The following is a 26,650-nucleotide window of genomic DNA, read 5'->3' as shown; positions in this document are numbered from 1 at the left end:
AGAGTAGGGTTCCAGTAAAACCATCAGGTCCATGTATTTTTCATCCCATCCACAAGTTTACCAGATAAGGCAGCCATGTTGGGCGCACTACGAAGGTTACACAGTGGGAGATGAGCCATACAAGGGCCAAATGCATTCACGGGAAAACTGACACGAGTGTAGGAGTATGCTATACCCTGCATGGAAAGATCCAAATGAAGCACACCCTGCCCATGGAGGAACCATCCGAGGCAGCCATGTGAGGCGCACTGTGTAGGTTACTGCTGGCAGGGTGTGCAACCAATGGAGGTACACATTACAGGAATAGCACACAGTGGGGGGAAAGTACCCTGTAAGAAGAAAGAAGAGAAAGACCAATTTGCAGGAAAACATTTATTTGTGAAAATGATAAATGTCCTGGTCTCATGAGAGCAGTGCGGGTGTGTGTGAGAGTGTGGGGAGCAGTGCGGGTGGGTGTAAGAATGTGGAGTGCACACTAATGTCCAATGGAACTGACCCAGCAAAATCTGGTCCTGATGCGCACGCCCCTCAGTTCCCTGCTCAGCTTGAGGGGTAGTCTTGGGGGCAGTCATGATGTTCTTGGACAGAGAAGTAGTAGGCATTGGTCCTGGTGTTCTCAAGGCAGAGGTGAGGAGAGGCCACATGATGGTCCCGAGTTGCAGTGTTTGGGGAAATTGTATTATTCGAGATTTTAGCGTAGTCCAAATCCAGTTCAAACTCCGGTTCTAACTCCATTCTTAAATCATATTCTTAACAATTGCATTCTTCACAATTGCAAGCAGGCCAAGTCCTGACTGCAGGCCTTGATAATATTGCTCTTAAATGCTCCAACTATATCAGTTGGCAAAGGGGGAGGTATGCAATCAGAAGTTCAGCTAATTAACAGAGGTTATTTTGCATTGAAGAAGGATCACAGACATTTGCAGACAAACTTCCTTGGGGTGTGAAAAGTGTAGCCAGAGAGAGATGAGAGACTCAGATATACAAGCATGAAGATGGTGTTTTTACCTGTGAAGAGAGGAGAAATGGTTTTCAGTTCCGGTTCTAACTCCATTCTTAAATCATATTCTTAACAATTGCATTCTTCACAATTGCAAGCAGGCCAAGTCCTGAAATAGCTCAGTTGTGAGAACATTAGACTGAAGATCTATGGGTGTCTTGTTGAATCCTGGGGTTTAGCATGGTTGGGTGTTTGCTTTTGCTACTGAAAAGCAATTTAGCAGCAAAAACTGTTGTGTTCAGGTTTTGATCTTGAAAAGCATTTTATGTTATTTCAGTTTGCAAAATCTTTAGCTAAAAAAAAAGACATTCTTATCAGTATAGCTTGCCAAAATAGCTCAGTTGTGAGAGCAATAGACTGAAGACCTAAAAGTCCCTAGTACGATCGTGGGTTTCCACATGTTTGGGTGTTTGCATTTTGTTACTGAGTAGCAATTCAGCAAAAAGAAATTTAGCAGCAGAAACTTTCATTTCAGGTTTCGCCCTCTAGGACACTTGATGTGCTTTCAGTTTGCCTTATCTTAAACACCAAAAAAGACTTTCCAAATGTCAGACTTAGCCACAATAGCTCAGTTGGGAGAGCGTTAGATTGAAGATTTAAAGGTCCCTGGTTTGATCCCGGGTTTCGGCATGTTTAGTTGCTGTATTTTTGTTACAGAATAGCAATTTACCAGCAGAATCTTTCATTATCAGGTGTTGCTCTTCAAGAACACTTGATGCTCTTTTTTTCCCCAACCTAAAACCCCAAATACAACTTCACATCTTTCATAATTAGTCGAAATAGCTCAGTTGGGAGAGCTTTAGACTGAAAATCTAAAGGTCCCTGGTTCGATCCCGGGTTTCGGCATATTTAGTTGCTGTGTTTTTGTTACAGAATAGCAATTTACCTGCAGAATCTTTCATTATCAGGTGTTGCTCTTCAAGAACGCTTGATGCTCTTTTTTTCCCCAACCTAAAACCCCAATTAAGACTTTACATCTTTCACGAAAAGCCAAAATAGCTCAGTTGGGAGAGCGTTAGACTGGAGATCTAAAGGTCCCTGGTTCGATGCCGGGTTTTCGGCATATTTAGTTGCTGTTTTTTTTGTTACAAAATAGCAATTTAGCAGCAGAAACTGCCGTGTTCAGGTTCTGGTCTTCAAGATCATTTCATGTTATTACAGTTTGCATTATTATTAGCCCCAATAAAATAATTTCTTATTAGTAGAGCTTGGCGAAATAGCTCAGTTGTGACAACATTAGACTGAAGATCTAAGGGTGTCTTGTTCAATCCTGGGGTTTAGCATGGTTGGGTGTTTGCTTTTGCTACTGAATAGCAATTTAGCAGCAAAAACTGTTGTGTTCAGGTTTTGATCTTGAAAAGCATTTTATGTTATTTCAGTTTGCAAAATCTTTAGCTCCAAAAAAAAAGACTTTATTATCAGTATAGCTTGCCAAAATAGCTCAGTTGTGAGAGCAATAGACTGAAGACCTTAAAGTCCCTAGTACGATCGTGGGTTTCCACATGTTTGGGTGTTTGCATTTTGTTACTGAGTAGCAATTCAGCAAAAAGAAATTTAGAAGCAGAAACTTTCATTTTCAGGTTTCGCCCTCTAGGACACTTGATGTGCTTTCAGTTTGCCTTATCTTAAACACCCTAAACCCCAAATAAGACTTCATATCTTTCACAATTAACCGAAATAGCTCAGTTTTGAGAGTGTTAGACTGAAGATCTGAAGGTCCCTGGGTTTCGGCATATTTAGTTGCTTTTTTGTTGTTACAGAATAGCAATTTAGCAGCAGAAACTGCCGTGTTCAGGTTCTGGTCTTCAAGAACATTTCATGTTATTACAGTTTGCATTATCATTAGCCCCAATAAAAGAATTTCTTATTAGTAGAGCTTGGCGAAATAGCTCAGTTGTGAGAACATTAGACTGAAGATCTATGGGTGTCTTGTTCAATCCTGTAGTTTAGCATGGTTGGGTGCTTGCTTTTGCTACTGAATAGCAATTTAGCAGCAAAAACTGTTGCGTTCAGGTTTTGATCTTGAAAAGCATTTTTTGTTATTTCAGTTTGCAAAATCTATAGCTCCAAAAAATGACATTCTTATCAGTATAGCTTGCCAAAATAGCTCAGTTGTGAGAGCAATAGACTGAAGACCTAAAAATCCCTAGTACGATCGTGGGTTTCCACATGTTTGGGTGTTTGCATTTTGTTACTGAGTAGCAATTCAGCAAAAAGAAATTTAGCAGCAGAAACTTTCATTTTCAGGTTTCGCCCTCTAGGACACTTGATGTTCTTTCAGTTTGCCTTATCTTAAACACCAAAAAAGACTTTCCAAATGTCAGTTGGGAGAGCATTAGACTGAAGATCTAAAGGTCCCTGTTTCGATCCTGGGTTTCGGCATGTTTAGTTGCTGTATTTTTGTTACAGAATAGCAATTTACCAGCAGAATCTTTCATTATCAGGTGTTGCTCTTCAAGAACACTTGATGCTCTTTTTTCTCCCAACCTAAAACCCCAAATACGACTTCGCATCTTTCACAATTAGCCGAAATAGCTCACTTGGGAGAGCGTTAGACTGAAGGTCTAAAGGTCCCTGGGTTTCGGCATATTTAGTTGCTGTGTTTTTTGTTACAGAATAGCAATTTAGCAGCAGAAACTGCCGTGTTCAGGTTCTGGTCTTCAAGAACATTTCATGTTATTACAGTTTGCATTATTATTAGCCCCAATAAAAGAGTTTCTTATTAGTAGAGCTTGGCGAAATAGCTCAGCTGTGAGAACATTAGACTGAAGATCTAAGGGTGTCTTGTTGAATCCTGGGGTTTAGCATGGTTGGGTGTTTGCTTTTGCTACTGAATAGCAATTTAGCAGAAAAAACTGTTGTGTTCAGGTTTTGATCTTGAAAAGCATTTTATGTTATTTCAGTTTGCAAAATCTTTAGCTAAAAAAAAGACATTCTTATCAGTATAGCTTGCCAAAATAGCTCAGTTGTGAGAGCAATAGACTGAAGACCTAAAAGTCCCTAGTACGATCGTGGGTTTCCACATGTTTGGGTGTTTGCATTTTGTTACTGAGTAGCAATTCAGCAAAAAGAAATTTAGCAGCAGAAACTTTCATTTTCAGGTTTCGCCCTCTAGGACACTTGATGTGCTTTCAGTTTGCCTTATCTTAAACACCAAAAAAGACTTTCCAAATGTCAGACTTATCCGCTATAACTCAGTTGGGAGAGCGTTAGATTGAAGATTTAAAGGTCCCTGGTTCGATCCCTGGTTTCGGCATGTTTAGTTGCTGTATTTTTGTTACAGAATAGCAATTTACCAGCAGAATCTTTCATTATCAGGTGTTGCTCTTCAAGAACACTTGATGCTCTTTTTTCCCCCAACCTAAAACCCCAAATAAGACTTCACATCTTTCACAATTAGCCGAAATAGCTCAGTTGGGAGAGCGTTAGACTGAAGATCTAAAGGTCCCTGGTTCGATCCCGGGATTCGGCATTTTTTTGTTACAGAATAGCAATTTAGCAGCAGAAACTGCCGTGTTCAGGTTCTGGTCTTCAAGAACATTTCATGTTATTACAGTTTACATTATCATTAGCCCCAATAAAAGAATTTCTTATTAGTAGAGCTTGGCGAAATAACTCAGTTGTGAGAACATTAGACTGAAGATCTTAGGGTGTCTTGTTGAATCCTGGGGTTTAGCATGGTTGGGTGTTTGCTTTTGCTACTGAATAGCAATTTAGCAGCAAAAACTGTTGTATTCAGGTTTTGATCTTGATCTTTGATCTTACCAGCAGAATCTGTCATTATCAGGTGTTGCTCTTCAAGAACACTTGATGCTCTTTTTTACCCCAACCTAAAACCCCAAATAAGACTTGACAGCTTTCACAATTAGCCGAAATAGCTCAGTTGGGAGAGTGTTAGACTGAAGATCTAAAGGTCCCTGGTTCGATGCCGTGTTTTCGGCATATTTAGTTGCTGTTTTTTTGTTACAGAATAGCAATTTAGCAGCAGAAACTGCCGTGTTCAGGTTCTGGTCTTCAAGAACATTTCATGTTATTACAGTTTGCATTATCATTATCCCCAATAAAAGAATTTCTTATTAGTAGAGCTTGGCGAAATAGCTCAGTTGTGAGAACATTAGACTGAAGATCTAAGGGTGTCTTGTTCAATCCTGTAGTTTAGCATGGTTGGGTGTTTGCTTTTGCTACTGAATAGCAATTTAGCAGCAAAAACTGTTGTGTTCAGGTTTTGATCTTGAAAAGCATTTTTTGTTATTTCAGTTTGCAAAATCTATAGCTCCAAAAAATGACATTCTTATCAGTATAGCTTGCCAAAATTGCTCAGTTGTGAGAGCAATAGACTGAAGACCTAAAAATCCCTAGTACGATCGTGGGTTTCCACATGTTTGGGTGTTTGCATTTTGTTACTGAGTAGCAATTCAGCAAAAAGAAATTTAGCAGCAGAAACTTTCATTTTCAGGTTTTGCCCTCTAGGACACGTGATGTTCTTTCAGTTTGCCTTATCTTAAACACCAAAAAAGACTTTCCAAATGTCAGACTTATCCGCTATAGCTCAGTTGGGAGAGCGTTAGACTGAAGATCTAAAGGTCCCTGTTTCGATCCCGGGTTTCGGCATGTTTAGTTGCTGTATTTTTGTTACAGAATAGCAATTTACCAGCAGAATCTTTCATTATCAGGTGTTGTTCTTTAAGAGCACTTGATGCTCTTTTTTTCCCAACCTAAAACCCCAAATACGGCTTCACATCTTTCACAATTAGCCAAAATATCTCAGTTGGGAGAGCGTTAGACTGAAGATTTAAAGGTCCCTGGTTCGATCCCAGGTTTCGGCATATTTAGTTGCTGTTTTTTTGTTACAGAATAGCAATTTAGCAGCAGAAACTGCCGTGTTCAGGTTCTGGTCTTCAAGATCATTTCATGTTATTACAGTTTGCATTATTATTAGCCCCATTAAAAGAATTTCTTATTAGTAGAGCTTGGCGAAATAGCTCAGTTGTGAGAACATTAGACTGAAGATCTAAGGGTGTCTTGTTCAATCCTGGGGTTTAGCATGGTTGGGTGTTTGCTTTTGCTACTGAATAGCAATTTAGCAGCAAAAACTGTTGTGCTCAGGTTTTGATCTTGATCTTTGATCTTACCTGCAGAATCTTTCATTATCAGGTGTTGCTCTTCAAGAACACTTGATGCTCTTTTTTTCCCCAACCTAAAACCCCAAATAAGACTTCACATCTTTCACAATTAGCCAAAATAGCGCAGTTGGGAGAGCTTTAGATGGAAGATCTAAAAATCCCTGGTTCGATCCCGGGTTTCGGCATATTTAGTTGCTGTTTTTTTGTTACAGAATAGCAATTTAGCAGCAGAAACTGCCGTGTACAGGTTCTGGTCTTCAAGAACATTTCATGTTATTACAGTTTGCTTTATTATTAGCCCCAATAAAAGAATTTCTTATTAGTAGAGTTTGGCGAAATAGCTCAGTTGTGACAACATTAGACTGAAGATCTAAGGGTGTCTTGTTCAATCCTGGGGTTTAGCATGGTTGGGTGTTTGCTTTTGCTACTGAATAGCAATTTAGCAGCAAAAACTGTTGTGTTCAGGTTTTTTATTTTTTATTTTTTTAAATTCTTTATTTTTCATTTTGTAGTATAGAACATTTTCCAAATATGTCAACATACATATCAAATATAGAGCGTAGACAACAGTCTCATATTTTATCAACTGTAAATATAAAAACATCAATAAATGGTTGCGAAAAGAGAAATTAACAGATTCGTATACGTTATCCTAAACTGTGCAACGTTCGTCAAAAGTTACAGGATCTGGAATAAAGAGCAACCTCGGAACAATATTGCATAGTAACACAGTATTCAAACAAAGTGTGAAGTCGCAAAAACATTTGGAGACAAACAAAAAGAGGGGGGGACAAGGGGAAGAAGGGAGGAAGGAGAAGAAAAATGGGGGGGGGGGGCAACAGGCCACAGATGTAAAGACATTTAGAGGGCAGTGTGGGGGCCCCAAGAACTTCCATAGTCAGTGTGTATTCAGGGTGCGTAGTCAGCATAGGTCTTAGTGGTCTTAAAGTCAATCCAAAGAAACCAGGTAGCCACATAGTCCGAATATTTGTCTAAGGCGGCAGAATAAACATCTTCCATGTACATGTAGAAGTCAATGCGCTGGAACCACTCCCATATTGTCGGTGGGTTAGTGGAATTCCAATGCACCGGGAGTACAGCTCTTGCCGCATTATTTAAGTGTTTAAGGAGGGACTTCTTGTAGCGAGAAGGGTGTATATCTGAATGTGACAATAGCCAGAAGTCCGGACCCAGTGGGACCGGGCTTCCCAAAATCTTTGTTGACAGGTCCATAATTGTATTCCAAAATGGGATAATTAACGGGCAATCCCACCATATGTGGATCAATGTGCGAGTATCTTTACTACATCGCCAGCATAGGGGAGAAACTGAGGGGTAAATTTTATGTAGGAGAGACGGGCATCTATACCATCTTGTCAGTAATTTGTATTGTGTTTCCACAATGTCCAGGCTAGTGGAACACTGTGCCATAACCCTGCAATGTGTGTCCCATTGGATCTTGATTCCCCGATGTTTCATATCTTTATCCCAGGCGTCACAGAAAGAGGGGACCGTAAGAAAAGAACCCTGTCGAAGAATCTTGTAGATACCTGACACCACATGTGAGGGGGCTATCTCCTGACTGCACATGGATTCAAAGGGAGTGAGAGCCTTATAAAGGTCTGTCGCCTCTCGCTGTGATGTAACAAAATGGTGTACCTGAAGGTAGAACCAATAGTCTTTAGCGGGTATATCGCCCGTTTTCTGTATTTCAGCGAACGTTTTGAGTATGCCATGTGCAATCAAGTGAATCACCCTAGTCACACCCGCCCCCCCCCATCTAGAAGCAATCTTATTGGACCTTCCCGGGGGGAATAATGGATTATCGAATATAGGCATAAGGGACGTTTGTTTAGACGTGAGTCCCATCTTATAGCGAAGTGTCCGCCATAGAGCCAATGTGGGCCCCACAGTAAGATGTGATGAGCGACTAAATCTAGGGGACCAGGGCACTGCCTGTAGGTTAAGATTAGTGGAAGAAGACTCCAGGTCGACCCACTGCTTCCTATGGGAAGCGGGGCGAGACCAGTCTATAATTCTATGTAGTAGTGTGGCATGGTAATATGTGGAAATCATAGGTAATTGTTGCCCGCCTTGTGATTTCAGCCTAGATAAATGGCTATGCTTGAACCTAGGCTTCCGGCCGCCCCAAATGAAATGGCTTATCGCCTTGTGTGCTTCAGCTAAGAATTGTGGGGGAAGTTTCAGAGGGATGGTTTGGAAAAGGTATAGCAACCTGGGGAGAATGTTCATCTTTACTATATTTATACGACCTAGCCATGAGAATCTCTGCGTGAGCCAGTGCTTCATCTCCTGTCGCAGTTTGCGCAATAAAGGAGTATGGTTAATACTAGCTATAGTAGCGAGTGTCGATGGGATTTGAATTCCTAAATATGAAATATGGGATTTTTGCCATGTGAATTGGAATGATTGCGACAAGAGGGATACCGTGGCAGGTGGGAGCGTGACATTCATTGCCATGGATTTTGAATAATTAATTTTAAAATTCGACATGTCTCCGAACCGTATGAATTCTTTCATAAGGTTGGGTAGGGAAATCAAAGGATTTGTTATGACCGCCAATAGGTCGTCTGCAAAGAGGGCCAGACGATGTTCAATTTTGCTCACTCGCAGGCCCGTGATGTTAGGGTTGGATCTAATTGCCCGAGCCAGGGCCTCCATGCATAGAACAAAAATTAAGGGTGACAGCGGGCAACCCTGGCGTGTGCCATTGGAGATTGATATGGGTTCAGAAAGAACGCCATTCACCCTAACCCGAGCAGACGGGGCTCTATATAATGAAAGAATTCTCTGCAGAAAAACATCTCCCAGACCCAAGCGCCGAAGCACTGCCTCCATAAAATCCCAATCCACCCGATCAAAGGCCTTTTCTGCGTCTGTGGAAAGGAGCATGAGGGGAGTATCAGTTATCTGCGCGTGCGCTATCAGATCAATGACTCTAATAGTATTGTCCCTTGCTTCTCTGCCCATAACAAAGCCGACCTGATCAGGGTGTAGTATATCTGGCAGTAATGGTTTAAGGCGATTAGCCATAAGTTTTGCGAACAATTTAATATCTACATTTAATAGCGATATCGGTCTATAGTTGGAAGGGAGCGTCGGGTCTTTAGAGTCTTTTGGGATGACAGTAATATGGGCGCATAAGGACTGGCCTGATAGAGGAGTCGTTGATGATATGGCATTGCAGGCCTGAAGAAGAAGGGGGCTGAGTTTCTCCTGAAAGGCCTTGTAATACGTGACTGGAAAACCATCCGGCCCTGGGCTTTTACCGTTAGGAGATGACTTTAGGGCAGCCAGCAATTCTTCCCCAGTAAAAGGGTCATCTAGGGCCTGAGCAATGTCTGTTGGGAGAGTCGGGAAAGTGATTTCATCTAAAAATTTTTGTATGTTGCGTATGTGATCTTTGCGTGCAGTTGATGTCCGCGTGGAGGTCAGGTTGTATAAGGCTGAGTAATAATTATGGAAAATCTCCGCTATCTCTGTATCAGAGGCCCGGGATATCCCGTCAGCGCCTGTGAGTTTAGATATGTACGTTAAAGATCTCTGAGCTCTAAGAGCACGTGCCAGAAGTTTACCAGGTTTGTTTCCCCATCTATGATATTTATGTCTGCATTTACGGAACGCCCTGCGGGTATCGTCACTGAGTAAAGTATTAAGAGCTTGCCTCGCTGTTTGGAGTTCGGCAAAAGTATCCGACGCCAACGTAGACTTGTGGGTCAGTTCCAGTTTTTTTATTTTTTCTAGTAAGGCATTTCTACATTCAACCTTCTGTTTTTTCAGACGCGAGCCTAATTGTATGCACTGGCCTCTAATCACACATTTATGTGCCTCCCATAGTACAACCGGGGATACATCGCCAGTTGCGTTCAAAGAGATGTAGTCATCTATTGCTGTCTCAATTTGGGCTCTACAAACAGGGTCCCGGAGGAGTTGTTCATTGAATCGCCAGCGCCAGTGTTTGGGGGGAGGATGACGGAGAGAAAGTGTGAGCGTAATTGGGGCATGGTCCGATATTGTTATTTGGCCGATGGTCGCATCAATCAATAGATCTAGATGAGCATGGCTCACGCAGAGGCAATCTATTCGAGAGTGTGAATTATGTGGGGGTGAGTAAAAAGTATAATCTTTATCTGAAGGATGCAAAAGACGCCAAGCATCAACTAGTTGAAAATCATGTAGAACAGCTCTAAATCGTCTGGACTCTTTAAGAGTGTTCCGTGGAGACCCAGAGGAGGAATCTAAGCAAAGTTCAAGGACCCAATTAAGATCTCCTCCCACTACCAAAGTGCCCATCAGGTTTTGCTCGATTAGTTCTAGTGAGTCTTTAAGAAACCGAGTTTGGCCTCGGTTAGGAAGGTAGAGATTTACAAAGGTAAATGTCTGATGGGCTATAGTAGCTCTAACCAAAATCCCCCTCCCATCACCTATCAACATTTCGGAGACATCCAGCAATCTTAGATGTTTGGCAAAAAGAATAGCAACACCCCTAGCCTTCGCCCCAGAATAATCGTTAAAATAACCATTGGGGAAGTGACGGGAGCGAAGACCAGGGGAGGCCTCCCGTTTGAAATGCGTCTCCTGTAAGAAAATAACCTCTGCCCCATCAGTATGTAAGGTATGTAGCAGGCCCGACCTCTTTTCAGGGATATTTAAACCCTTCACATTGTAGGAAACAATTTTTAGGCTAGCCATACATAAAAAGTATAGGGATCAACTGACTTAACGATATACCAGGACTACGACTCTGACTCTGACACAGTGCTGGATCATAAGTAACCTGAAATTGGTAGTGGCACAAAGAAGGGGGGGGGTAGTCGGGTAAACACATGAGGAAAGAAAGGAAGACATAGGTATATTAACATAGAAAAAGAAAAGGAGAAACCAAAAAAGAGACATAGACATAGACAACAACATATAGTAGTAGTCTCTGCATTGATAGCCATGGGTATAAATTAAGCATCCCATGGTCTAAGAAATATACAGCAGAGAAGGGGGTCCAAAGGGTAACAGCGGGTTCAACAATATTAGATAGTTAAGTAAAGAGGTATTTGAAAGGGATACATCATGGTCAGGAAGGAGATGGGAGGAGGGAAATCAATCAACCGCCTCCCTCCATCTCGCCACCTAATCCCATACGGCCCACAAGAAACCTCCCAAGTTAATTACGTTAATAACTTCTAATAGTGAGGGAGTGGTAGGCATTCTCAGGGTAATTGAAGCTCATATTTGAAACAACCTATAAAAAAGATCAATGTGAGCATTCAGTAAGGTAGCATAAAAAAGGATATCACAATTTAGGGTGGCAGACGCAGTCATGAGGTTTCAGATGTTTCATTAGGCCTGCCCGCCCGGTTGCATCGTCTGGAGGCGTCCACTCTTTTCCAAGGTTCCCTGCGGGGTAATGCCGTAGTGGGAAGCTGCAGAGGGCCTGTCCAATTTGGCAGTGAAATTACCGGTAGGCCCAGTGCCGTGCAGAATGCTGGGACGCCATCATAGTCTTCCAGGACATATCGGTTCCCATCGCGGGTAACTTGGACGCTTAGAGGAAAGCCCCAGCGGAATCTGATATCCTTCTTCCGAAGAGCTTCCGTGAGGGGGTGGAGGAGACGCCTCTGTTGTAAAGTCATCCAGGATAGGTCCTGGAAAATCTGGATGTGGTGGCCCTTAAAATCTATGGTCGAGGCTTGTCTGGATTTCTGTAGGATAGTCTCTTTCACCTGGAAGTAATGTAGCCGGCAGATGACATCTCTAGGCCGCTCCGTAGGTGCTCCCCTTGGTCGTAGTGCCCGATGTGCTCTGTCAAACACTATTTGAGAGCTGGGGTCGGCACCAAGAAGGTCGTTAAATATTGTAGTCAATGCTGCAACCAGGCCCTGGGGTAGCACATCTTCGGGTAGACCTTTTACCCTCAAGTTATTCCGCCTCCCTCTGTTATCCATATCATCCAGTCTACGCCTCATTTCAGTGGTGGTATGTGAGTATCGGGATACAAGATCATGGAGGTCTGCGAGCTTAGAGTCCGCTTCATCTCTATGATCTTCCAGGTCAACCACTCTGTTTGCTACTTGCGTGAGATCAGATTGGATAGTGGAGAGACTCGCTTGTAGGGAATCATGGATTCTTTTTTCCATATTGGATAAATCTTGTTGAATGTCCTGGCGAGTCGGAAGAGAGCGTAGTTGTATGAGGACTGCCGCCATGTCGGCAGAGTCTTTACTGGCAGGCCCAGCTTGGCGATGTTTTGGAGAGGGCGGGACCCCGGCATCCTCCATGACGATTGGCGGCAGGTGGTCAGTGAGAGTGGTGGAGGTGATAGGGTCAGGGACGGGGGTGCCAAATAGAGTATGGAAGGCTGCGGCTTGTGTGGTTGCGGATTTAGCTTTTGATGCTTTACCAGAGCGGCGCCGTCTTGTCATTTGTCTAAGTGAAGAGAACAGAGTCCAGAACAGAGCCCCGAGGAAGAGAACATTAGGACATATCCCAATTAGAAGCTCAACCCGCTATCCCCTCTGCGTGGTTTGGTCTTATTGTAGCATAATATATGTCAGGCGAATGCCTGGAAACACCGAAGTCAGCAGTGCGGCAGCATATAGAACCCTGTTGGCCATATTCCGCTTTTGGGGCTCACATATTCCCGGTGGGGAAGCCGCGCTGACACCGGCGGCCGTTAGGAAGCAGTCGGAGGGCGAGGGTCACAGAAGCCACGACTCGGCCGAACCCTGCGTGCCCCGGTTAAAGGTCACGAGTGTCTGTGCGGCCGTCTCCCGATCCCGAGAGTGTGGGGGCCAGTGGGGAGATTTCAGGTCAGGGGTTTGAAAAGGTATTTCAGACCATAAAGGATCCACCGATGCGTGGCTTCAGGCCCTCTACCGTCCCCGGAGCACCCGTAAGGCCGCTTCCATAAATTACCTCCGTCCGGAGGCCTCAAATGTTCCGCCCTCACAGGCTGCGACCGCACAGGGGGGGCCCAGGTGGTGAGGGGTGTAGAGAGGTATAGAGAGGGAAGCACAGGTGTATATGCCAGCACACAAAAAAAAAAGTGAAGAAGAGAAAAAAAAAATAAAAAAAAATAGAAACAATGTGCAGCTCCCCCTCCCGTCCGGGAGTACAACCAGAATTTAGTCCCCGGCTCCTGCAAGGCGAGAGGGCCGCAACCCGCAGAGCAGGCCTGAGCCTCCTCCCGATTCCGCGGCTCTCCCCCACCAATGCCCGAGCGCGGGGACAGGAAGACTGGGACGCGTGTGTTTGGGGGCAGAGAGCCCCAGAGAGAATAAGGAAGGGGCACTCGCAGAGGCACAGGCCGGGTTTTTCAAGAGGCCAGGAAAGGCACCTCTTACCTCTCGGCCACCGGTTCCCGCCCCGGCTCGCCGGGGATCCGCCACGGGTGTCCCCACCGCAGAATGCTGCGGCGCTGTTGAGGAGAGCGGCAGGTCAGGTGTCTTGCGCCGCCGTCAGCCGCCTCGTGTCTTCCGAGTCCCTGCAAGATGGCGTGCGCCTCCGCTGTAGATCCCGCTGTCCGGAGCACCAGAGACCGACAGCGCCGCGTCCCTGGGGGTAAGTAGGGCAAGTTGGGTGTCCAGCCAGCCGCACCAAGGGTCCCAGGATCGTCGGGGAGGGTGTCCGTGCGTCAACGCGGCTCCAGAGGCACTAGTCAGGATCCGTAATTACTCCAGGCCCCGGCGTCAGTCTGGGGGGAGGGCCGCAACCCGCAGGAGCGCTAAAAAGCACTCCCCGATTCCGCGGTGTCCCCCCAGGGCAGCTCAGATGGTTTAAGGGCGGCAGGAGAGAGAAATAAAAGAAGGTGGGTGAGCCCAGATAGTATAAAACGAGCTTTAAGCAGGGTAATATGCAGGAGCTCTCAGGCCGCACGTCCTTCTCCCTCAGCAGCCAAACCACGCCCCCCGTGTTCAGGTTTTGATCTTGAAAAGTATTTTATGTTTGTTCAGTTTGCAAAATCTTTAGCTCCAAAAAAAGACATTCTTATCAGTATAGCTTGCCAAAATAGCTCAGTTGTGAGAGCAATAGACTGAAAACCTTAAAGTCCCTAGTACGATCGTGGGTTTCCACATGTTTGGGTGTTTGCATTTTCATACTGAGTAGCAATTCAGCAAAAAGAAATTTAGCAGCAGAAACTTTCATTTTCAGGTTTCGCCCTCTAGGACACTTGATGTTCTTTCAGTTTGCCTTATCTTAAACACCAAAAAAGACTTTCCAAATGTCAGACTTAGCCGCAATATCTCAGTTGGGAGAGCATTAGACTGAAGCTCTAAAGGTCCGTGGTTCGATCCCGGGTTACGGCATGTTTAGTTGCTGTATTTTTGTTACAGAATAGCAATTTACCAGCAGAATCTTTCATTTTCAGGTGTTGTTCTTCAAGAACACTTGATGCTCTTTTTTTTCCCAACCTAAAACCCCAAATACGGCTTCACATCTTTCACAATTAGCCGAAATAGCTCAGTTGGGAGAGCGTTAGACTGAAGATCTAAAGGTCCCTGGTTCGATCCCGGGTTTCGGCATATTTAGTTGCTGTTTTTCTGTTACAGAATAACAATTTAGCAGCAGAAACTGCCGTGTTCAGGTTCTGGTCTTCAAGATCATTTCATGTTATTACAGTTTGCATTATTATTAGCCCCATTAAAATAATTTCTTATTAGTAGAGCTTTAATGCTAGACATAAAGAAATAGAGAATATTTTTAGTACTAATTGGAAATTACTTAAACAAGATACCATATTGGGAGGTGTTATCCCAGATAAACCCATCTTTATTTATAAAAAGGCCCCCTCTTTGAAAAATCATTTGGTGAAAAGCCATATTGAACGGAACCCAAGACAAAGTATACGCACCAAGGGCTACCACCGTTGTGGTGATTGCCTAATGTGCAAAACCGTTAAAAGTAAAGAGAAAAAATTCACTAATATACTGATTAATGGCAAATCGGTAGAAATAAAGGAGTTCATTACTTGCCATTCTAAAAATATTATTTATGTCTTGGAATGTTCCTGTGGTTATTTTTATGTCGGAAAAACCACCAGATGTTTAAAGGTGAGAGCTGCTGAGCATATTTACAATATTCGGAAAGGACTGGTAACACATACCGTTTCGAACCATTTTAAATTAGTCCATAATACAAATGAGTGTCACATATGGAATTTTTTTGGGATACAGCAAATACAACCTAATTGGCGTACTAAGAATATTGATAAAAGATTATCCCAATCAGAAATGAGATGGATACATCACTTGGGGACCCTTGGACCCAATGGTCTCAATGGGGACTTCGAGTTGAAATGCTTTTTAGGTTAGCCTTATATGTTCATTAGATGGCCGTATCTCCTTTATATATTTTCTCTATATATGGTTCAGCTTGCCTCTCCTTCCCTTTCCTTTGAAAACTGCTGCGAGTATTATTATGATGTTTATAAATTTGCTGCTTATTAATATATTTTTTATAATGTTTTTATTTTTTTGGAGGTAATGAATTTTATGGACAACACCGCTTTTATCTAGTTTTAATATGTTACCCTATAATATATGAATGCTGCTAAATGACTGGGATGACTACAAACTAACGAAAAGATGATCCCCACCGCTTTGGAACGCATCACTACAACAGTTTCCGGACTCAGGACCGCAATGCGGACACTTCCGGTGAAATGGAACGCACGGCCATACTGGATCCGGCCGGGAAAGCATCGGGCGCATGCGCACCGTGGATATTGTTCCGATTAGCGGAAATGTAGTACAGCTGATGTTGTATTAGTTAGGGTATAAGTAGGATGTTTGGGAGAGCTGTTATTACGCTTCTGAGGAAGGACAAACTGTGTCTGAAACGCGTTAAGCGTATGTATCTCCCTGGTGTACTCTGTGTGGACTTACATCTTCAGCTGGCATCGGGTTGCTGACCTGGACCGTGGTTTCCGGAGCCCCTATCCTTGGTTCCATTTTCCATCTGGAGCATTCAGAACCCTGTTTCCTGCTGCTGCTGAATCCATTTGGAGACACGTTTTTGTGTTCTTTAACGTCTGTGTTGGTGTAAGTGCGATGTTTTAAAAATAAATGTGTATGCTTTTAAAAAGGTTAATTGCACTATTGCACTTTTTTATCACTTATACTCCCCACGAGTGATTCATACTCATATAGGTGTGAAGGGGTTACATCTTGGTATTGAAATATCCATCCGTGGAGTCTTGTTTTACAACCTTCAGAGATTCTGTCACCAGCTGCTGTTATTGCCTATGAGGATATCTATACGCCAGTGACTGATTTTCGTTAGGTACAAGTGTGATGGATCAAATAAATTCTTTATTGTAAAAAAAGATAATTTGCACTATTGCACTTTCTCTTTTCTATTCCCCTTTTGAGCCGTAATAAGCTCTTTTAGGTAAAGGAACTACAAATCAATTACAAAGTCTAATAATTGTGTATCGATATTATATATTACGGTACTGCTATTAATTTATTTTTTTCACTGTTTGGTGTACATTCATAACCTTGGGTGTTATTGGAGCGCTTTGATCTATTTTTCAACTTCTATACTATATCTGTCATAATTTTTGGTGCAAAGGGATATGCACTGTGAACTATAGATTTTAGCTGCACCGGTAACATTTGCGCAGATTCTCATTACCTTTCTACTTCTACTGAATAGCAATTTAGCAGCAAAAACTGTTGTGTTCAGGTTTTGATCTTGAAAAGCATTTTATGTTATTTCAGTTAGCAAAATCTTTAGCTCCAAAAAAAAGACATTCTTATCAGTATAGCTTGCCAAAATAGCTCAGTTGTGAGAGCAATAGACTGAAAACCTTAAAGTCCCTAGTACGATCGTGGGTTTCCACATGTTTGTGTGTTTGCATTTTGTTACTGAGTAGCAATTCAGCAAAAAGAAATTTAGCAGCAGAAACTTTTATTTTCAGGTTTCGACCTCTAGGACTCTTGATGTTCTTTCAGTTTACCTTATCTTAAACACCAAAAAACACTTTCCAAATGTCAGACTTAGCCGCAATAGCTCAGTTGGGAGAGCATTAGATTGAAGCTCTAAAGGTCTGTGGTTCGATCCCGGGTAACGGCATGTTCAGTTGCTGTATTTTTGTTACAGAATAGCAATTTACCAGCAGAATCTTTCATTATCAGGTGTTGTTCTTCAAGAACACTTGATGCTCTTTTTTTCCCCAACCTAAAACCCCATATACGGCTTCACATCTTTCACAATTAGCCAAGATAGCTCAGTCAGGAGAGCATTAGACTGAAGATCTAAAGGTCCCTGGTTCGGTCCCGGGTTTCGGCATGTTTAGTTGCTGTACTTTTGTTACAGAATAGCAATTTACCAGCAGAATCTTTTATTATCAGGTGTTGTTCTTCAAGAACACTTGATGCTCTTTTTTTCCTAACCTAAAACCCCAAATACGACTTCACATCTTTCACAGTTAGCTGAAATAGCTCAGTTGGGAGAGCGTTAGACTGAAAATCTAAAGGTCCCTGGTTCAATCATGGGTTTCGGCATATTTAGTTGCTGTTTTTTTGTTACAGAATAGCAATTTAGCAGCAGAAACTGCCGTGTTCAGGTTCTGGTCTTCAAGATCATTTCATGTTATTACAGTTTGCATTATTATTAGCCCCAATAAAATAATTTCTTATTAGTGGAGCTTGGCGAATTAGCTCAGTTGTGAGAACATTAGACTGAAGATCTAAGGGTGTCTTGTTCAATCCTGGGGTTTAGCATGGTTGGGTGTTTGCTTTTGCTACTGAATAGCAATTTAGCAGCAAAAACTGTTGTGTTCAGTTTTTGATCTTGAAAAACATTTTATGTTATTTCAGTTTGCAAAATCTTTAGCTCCAAAAAAAAAAACATTCGTATCAGTATAGCTTGCCAAAATAGCTCAGTTGTGAGAGCAATAGACTGAAGACCTTAAAATCCCTAGTACGATCGTGGGTTTCCACATGTTTGGGTGTTTGCATTTTGTTACTGAGTAGCAATTCAGCAAAAAGAAATTTAGCAGCAGAAACTTTTATTTTCAGGTTTCGCCCTCTAGGACACTTGATGTTCTTTCAGTTTGCCTTATCTTAAACACCAAAAAAGACTTTCCAAATGTCAGACTTACCCGCAATAGCTCGTTTGGGAGAGCATTAGACTGAAGATCTAAAGGTCCCTGGTTCAATCCCAGGTTTCGGCATGTTTAGCTGCTGTATTTTTGTTACAGAATAGCAATTTACCAGCAGAATCTTTCATTATCAGGTGTTGTTCTTCAAGAACACTTGATGCTCTTTTTTTCCTAACCTAAAACCCCAAATACGGCTTCACATCTTTCACAATTAGCCGAAATAGCTCAGTTGGGAGAGCGTTAGACTGAAGATCTAAAGATCCCTGGTTCGATCCCGGGTTTCAGCATATTTAGTTGCTGTTTTTCTGTTACAGAATAGCAATTTAGCAGCAGAAACTGCCGTGTTCAGGTTCTGGTCTTCAAGATCATTTCATGTTATTACAGTTTGCATTATTATTAGCCCTAATAAAAGAATTTCTTATTAGTAGAGCTTGGCGAAATAGCTCAGTTGTGAGAACATTAGACTGAAGATCTAAGGGTGTCTTGTTCAATCCTGGGGTTTAGCATGGTTGGGTGTTTGCTTTTGCTACTGAATAGCAATTTAGCAGCAAAAACTGTTGTGTTCAGGTTTTGATCTTGAAGAGTATTTTATGTTTTTTCAGTTTGCAAAATCTTTAGCTCCAAAAAAAGACATTCTTATCAGTATAGCTTGCCAAAATAGCTCAGTTGTGAGAGCAATAGACTGAAGACCTTAAAGTCCCTAGTACGATCGTGGGTTTCCACATGTTTGGGTGTTTGCATTTTCATACTGAGTAGCAATTCAGCAAAAAGAAATTTAGCAGCAGAAACTTTCATTTTCAGGTTTCGCCCTCTAGGACACTTGATGTTCTTTCAGTTTGCCTTATCTTAAACACCAAAAAAGACTTTCCAAATGTCAGACTTAGCCGCAATAGCTCAGTTGGGAGAGCATTAGACTGAAGCTCTAAAGGTCTGTGGTTCGATCCCGGGTTACGGCATGTTTAGTTGCTGTCTTTTTGTTACAGAATAGCAATTTACCAGCAGAATCTTTCATTATCAGGTGTTGTTCTTCAAGAACACTTGATGCTCTTTTTTTCCCCAACCTATCACCCCATATACGGCTTCACATCTTTCACAATTAGCCAAGATAGCTCAGTCAGGAGAGCATTAGACTGAAGATCTAAAGGTCCTTGGTTCGATCCCGGGTTTCGGCATGTTTAGTTGCTGTACTTTTGTTACAGAATAGCAATTTACCAGCAGAATCTTTCATTATCAGGTGTTGTTCTTCAAAAACACTTGATGCTCTTTTTTTCCTAACCTAAAACCCCAAATACGACTTCACATCTTTCACAATTAGCCGAAATAGCTCAGTTGGGAGAGCGTTAGACTGAAGATCTAAAGGTCCCTGGTTCAATCCTGGTTTTCGGCATATTTAGTTGCTGTTTTTTTGTTACAGAATAGCAATTTAGCAGCAGAAACTGCCGTGTTCAGGTTCTGGTCTTCAAGATCATTTCATGTTATTACAGTTTGCATTATTATTAGCCCCAATAAAATAATTTCTTATTAGTAGAGCTTGGCGAATTAGCTCAGTTGTGAGAACATTAGACTGAAGATCTAAGGGTGTCTTGTTCAATCCTGGGGTTTAGCATGGTTGGGTGTTTGCTTTTGCTACTGAATAGCAATTTAGCAGCAAAAACTGTTGTGTTCAGTTTTTGATCTTGAAAAACATTTTATGTTATTTCAGTTTGCAAAATCTTTAGCTCAAAAAAAAAAACATTCTTATCAGTATAGCTTGCCAAAATAGCTCAGTTGTGAGAGCAATAGACTGAAGACCTTAAAATCCCTAGTACGATCGTGGGTTTCCACATGTTTGGGTGTTTGCATTTTGTTACTGAGTAGCAATTCAGCAAAAAGAAATTTAGCAGCAGAAACTTTTATTTTCAGGTTTCGCCCTCTAGGACACTTAATGTTCTTTCAGTTTGCCTTATCTTAAACACCAAAAAAGACTTTCCAAATGTCAGATTTACCCGCAATAGCTCATTTGGGAGAGCATTAGACTGACGATCTAAAGGTACCTGGTTCAATCCCAGGTTTCGGCATGTTTAGCTGCTGTATTTTTGTTACAGAATAGCAATTTACCAGCAGAATCTTTCATTATCAGGTGTTGTTCTTCAAGAACACTTGATGCTCTTTTTTTCCTAACGTAAAACCCCAAATACGGCTTCACATCTTTCACAATTAGCCGAAATAGCTCAGTTGGGAGAGCGTTAGACTGAAGATCTAAAGGTCCCTGTTTCGATCCCGGGTTTTGGCATATTTAGTTGCTGTTTTTCTGTTACAGAATAGCAATTTAGCAGCAGAAACTGCCGTGTTCAGGTTCTGGTCTTCAAGATCATTTCATGTTATTACAGTTTGCATTATTATTAGCCCCATTAAAAGAATTTCTTATTAGTAGAGCTTGGCGAAATAGCTCAGTTGTGAGAACATTAGACTGAAGATCTAAGGGTGTCTTGTTCAATCCTGGGGTTTAGCATGGTTGGGTGTTTGCTTTTGCTACTGAATAGCAATTTAGCAGCAAAAACTGTTGTGTTCTAGTTTTGATCTTGATCTTTGATCTTACCTGCAGAATCTTTCATTATGAGGTGTTGCTCTTCAAGAACACTTGATGCTCTTTTTTTCCCCAACCTAAAACCCCAAATAAGACTTCACATCTTTCACAATTAGCCAAAATAGCGCAGTTGGGAGAGCGTTAGACGGAAGATCTAAAGGTCCCTGGTTTGATCCCGGGTTACGGCATATTTAGTTGCTGTTTTTTTTGTTACAGAATAGCAATTTAGCAGCAGAAACTGCCGTGTTCAGGTTCTGGTCTTCAAGAACATTTCATGTTATTACAGTTTGCATTATTATTAGCCCTAATAAAATAATTTCTTATTAGTAGAGCTTGGCGAAATAGCTCAGTTGTGAGAACATTAGACTGAAGATCTAAGGGTGTCTTGTTCAATCCTGGGGTTTAGCATGGTTGGGTGTTTGCTTTTGCTACTGAATAGCAATTTAGCAGCAAAAACTGTTGTGTTCAGGTTTTGATCTTGAAGAGTATTTTATGTTTTTTCAGTTTGCAAAATCTTGAGCTTCAAAATAAGACATTCTTTTCAGTATAGCTTGCCAAAATAGCTCAGTTGTGAGAGCAATAGACTGAAGACCTTAAAGTCCCTAGTACGATCGTGGGTTCCACATGTTTGGGTGTTTGCATTTTCATACTGAGTAGCAATTCAGCAAAAAGAAATTTAGCAGCAGAAACTTTCATTTTCAGGTTTCGCCCTCTAGGCCACTTGATGTTCTTTCAGTTTGCCTTATCTTAAACACCAAAAAAGACTTTCCAAATGTCAGACTTAGCCGCAATATCTCAGTTGGGAGAGCATTAGACTGAAGCTCTAAAGCTCCGTGGTTCGATCCAGGGTTACGGTATGTTTAGTTGCTGTATTTTTGTTACAGAATAGCAATTTACCAGCAGAATCTTTCATTATCAGGTGTTGTTCTTCAAGAACACTTGATGCTCTTTTTTTCCCCAACCTAAAACCCCAAATACGGCTTCACATCTTTCACAATTAGCCGAAATAGCTCAGTTGGGAGAGCGTTAGACTGAAGATCTAAAGGTCCCTGGTTCGATCCGGGTTTCGGCATATTTAGTTGCTGTTTTTCTGTTACAGAATAGCAATTTAGCAGCAGAAACTGCCGTGTTCAGGTTCTGGTCTTCAAGATCATTTCATGTTATTACAGTTTGCATTATTATTAGCCCCATTAAAAGAATTTCTTATTAGTAGAGCTTGGCGAAATAGCTCAGTTGTGAGAACATTAGACTGAAGATCTAAGGGTGTCTTGTTCAATCCTGGGGTTTAGCATGGTTGGGTGTTTGCTTTTGCTACTGAATAGCAATTTAGCAGCAAAAACTGTTGTGTTCAGGTTTTGATCTTGAAGAGTATTTTATGTTTTTTCAGTTTGCAAAATCTTTAGCTCCAAAAAAAGACATTCTTATCAGTATAGCTTGCCAAAATAGCTCAGTTGTGAGAGCAATAGACTGAAGACCTTAAAGTCCCTAGTACGATCGTGGGTTTCCACATGTTTGGGTGTTTGCATTTTCCTACTGAGTAGCAATTCAGCAAAAAGAAATTTAGCAGCAGAAACTTTCATTTTCAGGTTTCGCCCTCTAGGACACTTGATGTTCTTTCAGTTTGCCTTATCTTAAACACCAAAAAAGACTTTCCAAATGTCAGACTTAGCCGCAATAGCTCAGTTGGGAGAGCATTAGACTGAAGCTCTAAAGGTCTGTGGTTCGATCCCGGGTTACGGCATGTTTAGTTGCTGTCTTTTTGTTACAGAATAGCAATTTACCAGCAGAATCTTTCATTATCAGGTGTTGTTCTTCAAGAACACTTGATGCTCTTTTTTTCCCCAACCTATCACCCCATATACGGCTTCACATCTTTCACAATTAGCCAAGATAGCTCAGTCAGGAGAGCATTAGACTGAAGATCTAAAGGTCCTTGGTTCGATCCCGGGTTTCGGCATGTTTAGTTGCTGTACTTTTGTTACAGAATAGCAATTTACCAGCAGAATCTTTCATTATCAGGTGTTGTTCTTCAAAAACACTTGATGCTCTTTTTTTCCTAACCTAAAACCCCAAATACGACTTCACATCTTTCACAATTAGCCGAAATAGCTCAGTTGGGAGAGCGTTAGACTGAAGATCTAAAGGTCCCTGGTTCAATCCTGGGTTTCGGCATATTTAGTTGCTGTTTTTTTGTTACAGAATAGCAATTTAGCAGCAGAAACTGCCGTGTTCAGGTTCTGGTCTTCCAGAACATTTCATGTTATTACAGTTTGCATTATTATTAGCCCCATTAAAAGAATTTCTTATTAGTAGAGCTTGGCGAAATAGCTCAGTTGTGAGAACATTAGACTGAAGATCTAAGGGTGTCTTGTTCAATCCTGGGGTTTAGCATGGTTGGGTGTTTGCTTTTGCTACTGAATAGCAATTTAGCAGCAAAAACTGTTGTGTTCAGGTTTTGATCTTGAAGAGTATTTTATGTTTTTTCAGTTTGCAAAATCTTTAGCTCCAAAAAAAGACATTCTTATCAGTATAGCTTGCCAAAATAGCTCAGTTGTGAGAGCAATAGACTGAAGACCTTAAAGTCCCTAGTACGATTGTGGGTTTCCACATGTTTGGGTGTTTGCATTTTCATACTGAGTAGCAATTCAGCAAAAAGAAATTTAGCAGCAGAAACTTTCATTTTCAGGTTTCGCCCTCTAGGACACTTGATGTTCTTTCAGTTTGCCTTATCTTAAACACCAAAAAAGACTTTCCAAATGTCAGACTTAGCCGCAATATCTCAGTTGGGAGAGCAATAGACTGAAGCTCTAAAGGTCCGTGGTTCGATCCAGGGTTACGGTATGTTTAGTTGCTGTATTTTTGTTACAGAATAGCAATTTACCAGCAGAATCTTTCATTATCAGGTGTTGTTCTTCAAGAACACTTGATGCTCTTTTTTTTCCCAACCTAAAACCCCAAATACGGCTTCACATCTTTCACAATTAGCCGAAATAGCTCAGTTGGGAGAGCGTTAGACTGAAGATCTAAAGGTCCCTGGTTCGATCCCGGGTTTCGCCATATTTAGTTGCTGTTTTTCTGTTACAGAATAGCAATTTAGCAGCAGAAACTGCCGTGTTCAGGTTCTGGTCTTCAAGATCATTTCATGTTATTACAGTTTGCATTATTATTAGCCCCATTAAAAGAATTTCTTATTAGTAGAGCTTGGCGAAATAGCTCAGTTGTGAGAACATTAGACTGAATATCTAAGGATGTCTTGTTCAATCCTGGGGTTTAGCATGGTTGGGTGTTTGCTGTTGCTACTGAATAGCAATTTAGCAGCAAAAACTGTTGTGTTCAGGTTTTGATCTTGAAGAGTATTTTATGTTTTTTCAGTTTGCAAAATCTTTAGCTCCAAAAAAAGACATTCTTATCAGTATAGCTTGCCAAAGTAGCTCAGTTGTGAGAGCAATAGACTGAAGACCTTAAAGTCCCTAGTACGATCGTGGGTTTCCACATGTTTGGATGTTTGCATTTTCATACTGAGTAGCAATTCAGCAAAAAGAAATTTAGCAGCAGAAACTTTCATTTTCAGGTTTCGCCCTGTAGGACACTTGATGTTCTTTCAGTTTGCCTTATCTTAAACACCAAAAAAGACTTTACAAATGTCAGACTTAGCCGCAATAGCTCAGTTGGGAGAGCATTAGACTGAAGCTCTAAATGTCTGTGGTTCGATCCCGGGTTACGGCATGTTTAGTTGCTGTATTTTTGTTACAGAATAGCAATTTACCAGCAGAATCTTTCATTATAAGGTGTTGTCCTTCAAGAACCCTTGATGCTCTTTTTTTTCCCAACCTAAAACCCCATATACTGCTTCACATCTTTCACAATTAGCCAAGATAGCTCAGTCAGGAGAGCATTAGATTGAAGGTCTAAAGGTCCCTGGTTCGATCCTGGGTTTCGGCATGTTTAGTTGCTGTACTTTTGTTACAGAATAGCAATTTACCAGCAGAATCTTTCATTATCAGGTGTTGTTCTTCAAGAACACTTGATGCTCTTTTTTTCCTAACCTAAAACCCCAAATATGACTTCACATCTTTCACAATTAGCCGAAATAGCTCAGTTGGGAGAGCGTTAGACTGAAGATCTAAAGGTCCCTGGTTCAATCCTGGGTTTCGGCATATTTAGTTGCTGTTTTTTTGTTACAGAATAGCAATTTAGCAGCAGAAACTGCCGTGTTCAGGTTCTGGTCTTCAAGATCATTTCATGTTATTACAGTTTGCATTATTATTAGCCCCAATAAAATAATTTCTTATTAGTAGAGCTTGGCGAATTAGCTCAGTTGTGAGAACATTAGACTGAAGATCTAAGGGTGTCTTGTTCAATCCTGGGGTTTAGCATGGTTCGGTGTTTGTTTTTTCTACTGAATAGCAATTTAGCAGCAAAAACTGTTGTGTTCAGTTTTTGATCTTGAAAAACATTTTATGTTATTTCAGTTTGCAAAATCTTTAGCTCCAATAAAAAACATTCTTATCAGTATAGCTTGCCAAAATAGCTCAGTTGTGAGAGCAATAGACTGAAGACCTTAAAATCCCTAGTACGATCGTGGGTTTCCACATGTTTGGGTGTTTGCATTTTGTTACTGAGTAGCAATTCAGTAAAAAGAAATTTAGCAGCAGAAACTTTTATTTTCAGGTTTCGCCCTCTAGGACACTTGATGTTCTTTCAATTTGCCTTATAGGACACTTGATGTTCTTTCAGTTTGCCTTATCTTAAACACCAAAAAAAGACTTTCTAAATGTCAGACTTACCCGCAATAGCTTTTTTGTGAGAGCATTAGACTGAAGATCTAAAGGTCCCTGGTTTGATCCCAGGTTTCGGCATGTTTAGTTGCTGTATTTTTGTTACAGAATAGCAATTTACCAGCAGAATCTTTCATTATCAGGTGTTGTTCATCAAGAACACTTAATGCACTTTTTTTCCCAACCTAAAACCCCAAATACGGCTTAACATTTTTCACAATTAGCCGAAATAGCTCAGTTGGGAGAGCGTTAGACTGAAGATCTAAAGGTCCCTGGTTCGATCCTGGGTGTCGGCATATTTAGTTGCTGTTTTTTTGTTACAGAATAGCAATTTAGCAGCAGAAACTGACGTGTTCAGGTTCTGGTCTTCAAGATCATTTCATGTTATCACAGTTTGCATTATTATTAGCCCCAATAAAAGAATTTCTTATTAGTAGAGCTTGGCGAAATATCTCAGTTGTGAGAACATTAGACTGAAGATCTAAGGGTGTCTTGTTCAATCCTGGGGTTTAGCATGGTTGGGTGTTTGCTTTTGCTACTGAATAGCAATTTAGCAGCAAAAACTGTTGTGTTCAGTTTTTGATCTTGAAAAACATTTTATGTTATTTCAGTTTGCAAAATCTTTAGCTCCAAAAAAATACATTCTTATCAGTATAGCTTGCCAAAATAGCTCAGTTGTGAGAGCAATAGACTGAAGACCTTAAATTCCCTAGTTCGATCGTGGGTTTCCACATGTTTGGGTGTTGCAGTTTGTTACTGAGTAGCAATTCAGCAAAAAGAAATTTAGCAGCATAAACTTTCATTTTCAGGTTTCGCCCTCTAGGACACTTGATGTTTTTTCAGTTTGCCTTATCTTAAACACCAAAAAAGACTTTCTAAATGTCAGACTTACCCGCAATATCTCTTTTGTGAGAGCATTAGACTGAAGATCTAAAGGTCCCTGGTTCGATCCCGGGTTTCGGCATATTTAGTTGCTGTTTTTTTGTTACAGAATAGCAATTTAGCAGCAGAAACTGCCGTGTTCAGGTTCTGGTCTTCAAGAACATTTCATGTTATTACAGT

At 41.3% G+C, this 26,650-nt stretch overlaps 26 non-coding genes across 26 annotated transcripts; all 26 read left to right on the top strand.

Annotated features, from left to right (window-relative positions):
- Positions 1 to 1,557: 1,557 nt before the first annotated feature.
- Positions 1,558 to 1,630, top strand: TRNAF-GAA (transfer RNA phenylalanine (anticodon GAA)). Its single transcript has one exon. It is a non-coding gene; the product is annotated as a tRNA-Phe (tRNA).
- Positions 1,631 to 1,773: 143 nt separating this feature from the next.
- On the top strand, positions 1,774 to 1,846 carry TRNAF-GAA (transfer RNA phenylalanine (anticodon GAA)). The gene has a single exon. It is a non-coding gene; the product is annotated as a tRNA-Phe (tRNA).
- Positions 1,847 to 1,989: 143 nt separating this feature from the next.
- Positions 1,990 to 2,063, top strand: TRNAS-GGA (transfer RNA serine (anticodon GGA)). Its single transcript has one exon. It is a non-coding gene; the product is annotated as a tRNA-Ser (tRNA).
- Positions 2,064 to 4,399: 2,336 nt separating this feature from the next.
- TRNAF-GAA (transfer RNA phenylalanine (anticodon GAA)) lies at positions 4,400 to 4,472 on the top strand. Its single transcript has one exon. It is a non-coding gene; the product is annotated as a tRNA-Phe (tRNA).
- A 396-nt stretch (positions 4,473 to 4,868) lies between these two features.
- Positions 4,869 to 4,942, top strand: TRNAF-GAA (transfer RNA phenylalanine (anticodon GAA)). The gene has a single exon. It is a non-coding gene; the product is annotated as a tRNA-Phe (tRNA).
- A 599-nt stretch (positions 4,943 to 5,541) lies between these two features.
- Positions 5,542 to 5,611, top strand: TRNAF-GAA (transfer RNA phenylalanine (anticodon GAA)). Its single transcript has one exon. It is a non-coding gene; the product is annotated as a tRNA-Phe (tRNA).
- Positions 5,612 to 5,753: 142 nt separating this feature from the next.
- Positions 5,754 to 5,826, top strand: TRNAF-GAA (transfer RNA phenylalanine (anticodon GAA)). The gene has a single exon. It is a non-coding gene; the product is annotated as a tRNA-Phe (tRNA).
- An 8,545-nt stretch (positions 5,827 to 14,371) lies between these two features.
- On the top strand, positions 14,372 to 14,444 carry TRNAF-GAA (transfer RNA phenylalanine (anticodon GAA)). Its single transcript has one exon. It is a non-coding gene; the product is annotated as a tRNA-Phe (tRNA).
- A 143-nt stretch (positions 14,445 to 14,587) lies between these two features.
- On the top strand, positions 14,588 to 14,660 carry TRNAF-GAA (transfer RNA phenylalanine (anticodon GAA)). The gene has a single exon. It is a non-coding gene; the product is annotated as a tRNA-Phe (tRNA).
- A 2,697-nt stretch (positions 14,661 to 17,357) lies between these two features.
- Positions 17,358 to 17,430, top strand: TRNAF-GAA (transfer RNA phenylalanine (anticodon GAA)). Its single transcript has one exon. It is a non-coding gene; the product is annotated as a tRNA-Phe (tRNA).
- A 142-nt stretch (positions 17,431 to 17,572) lies between these two features.
- Positions 17,573 to 17,645, top strand: TRNAF-GAA (transfer RNA phenylalanine (anticodon GAA)). Its single transcript has one exon. It is a non-coding gene; the product is annotated as a tRNA-Phe (tRNA).
- An 813-nt stretch (positions 17,646 to 18,458) lies between these two features.
- On the top strand, positions 18,459 to 18,531 carry TRNAF-GAA (transfer RNA phenylalanine (anticodon GAA)). Its single transcript has one exon. It is a non-coding gene; the product is annotated as a tRNA-Phe (tRNA).
- Positions 18,532 to 19,127: 596 nt separating this feature from the next.
- TRNAF-GAA (transfer RNA phenylalanine (anticodon GAA)) lies at positions 19,128 to 19,200 on the top strand. Its single transcript has one exon. It is a non-coding gene; the product is annotated as a tRNA-Phe (tRNA).
- Positions 19,201 to 19,343: 143 nt separating this feature from the next.
- On the top strand, positions 19,344 to 19,416 carry TRNAF-GAA (transfer RNA phenylalanine (anticodon GAA)). The gene has a single exon. It is a non-coding gene; the product is annotated as a tRNA-Phe (tRNA).
- A 142-nt stretch (positions 19,417 to 19,558) lies between these two features.
- TRNAF-GAA (transfer RNA phenylalanine (anticodon GAA)) lies at positions 19,559 to 19,631 on the top strand. The gene has a single exon. It is a non-coding gene; the product is annotated as a tRNA-Phe (tRNA).
- A 600-nt stretch (positions 19,632 to 20,231) lies between these two features.
- TRNAV-GAC (transfer RNA valine (anticodon GAC)) lies at positions 20,232 to 20,301 on the top strand. The gene has a single exon. It is a non-coding gene; the product is annotated as a tRNA-Val (tRNA).
- A 142-nt stretch (positions 20,302 to 20,443) lies between these two features.
- Positions 20,444 to 20,516, top strand: TRNAF-GAA (transfer RNA phenylalanine (anticodon GAA)). Its single transcript has one exon. It is a non-coding gene; the product is annotated as a tRNA-Phe (tRNA).
- Positions 20,517 to 21,810: 1,294 nt separating this feature from the next.
- Positions 21,811 to 21,882, top strand: TRNAF-GAA (transfer RNA phenylalanine (anticodon GAA)). The gene has a single exon. It is a non-coding gene; the product is annotated as a tRNA-Phe (tRNA).
- Positions 21,883 to 22,478: 596 nt separating this feature from the next.
- TRNAF-GAA (transfer RNA phenylalanine (anticodon GAA)) lies at positions 22,479 to 22,551 on the top strand. The gene has a single exon. It is a non-coding gene; the product is annotated as a tRNA-Phe (tRNA).
- A 143-nt stretch (positions 22,552 to 22,694) lies between these two features.
- Positions 22,695 to 22,767, top strand: TRNAF-GAA (transfer RNA phenylalanine (anticodon GAA)). The gene has a single exon. It is a non-coding gene; the product is annotated as a tRNA-Phe (tRNA).
- Positions 22,768 to 22,909: 142 nt separating this feature from the next.
- TRNAF-GAA (transfer RNA phenylalanine (anticodon GAA)) lies at positions 22,910 to 22,982 on the top strand. Its single transcript has one exon. It is a non-coding gene; the product is annotated as a tRNA-Phe (tRNA).
- An 812-nt stretch (positions 22,983 to 23,794) lies between these two features.
- Positions 23,795 to 23,867, top strand: TRNAF-GAA (transfer RNA phenylalanine (anticodon GAA)). Its single transcript has one exon. It is a non-coding gene; the product is annotated as a tRNA-Phe (tRNA).
- A 596-nt stretch (positions 23,868 to 24,463) lies between these two features.
- Positions 24,464 to 24,536, top strand: TRNAF-GAA (transfer RNA phenylalanine (anticodon GAA)). Its single transcript has one exon. It is a non-coding gene; the product is annotated as a tRNA-Phe (tRNA).
- Positions 24,537 to 24,679: 143 nt separating this feature from the next.
- TRNAF-GAA (transfer RNA phenylalanine (anticodon GAA)) lies at positions 24,680 to 24,752 on the top strand. Its single transcript has one exon. It is a non-coding gene; the product is annotated as a tRNA-Phe (tRNA).
- A 142-nt stretch (positions 24,753 to 24,894) lies between these two features.
- On the top strand, positions 24,895 to 24,967 carry TRNAF-GAA (transfer RNA phenylalanine (anticodon GAA)). The gene has a single exon. It is a non-coding gene; the product is annotated as a tRNA-Phe (tRNA).
- An 844-nt stretch (positions 24,968 to 25,811) lies between these two features.
- TRNAF-GAA (transfer RNA phenylalanine (anticodon GAA)) lies at positions 25,812 to 25,884 on the top strand. The gene has a single exon. It is a non-coding gene; the product is annotated as a tRNA-Phe (tRNA).
- Positions 25,885 to 26,650: the final 766 nt, after the last annotated feature.

Source organism: Pseudophryne corroboree, chromosome 4 (genome assembly GCF_028390025.1).
Source record: "Pseudophryne corroboree isolate aPseCor3 chromosome 4, aPseCor3.hap2, whole genome shotgun sequence".
NCBI lineage: Eukaryota > Metazoa > Chordata > Amphibia > Anura > Myobatrachidae > Pseudophryne > Pseudophryne corroboree.
Note: the sequence above shows the minus strand (reverse complement) of the source record. Positions and strands in the feature narration are given on the sequence as shown.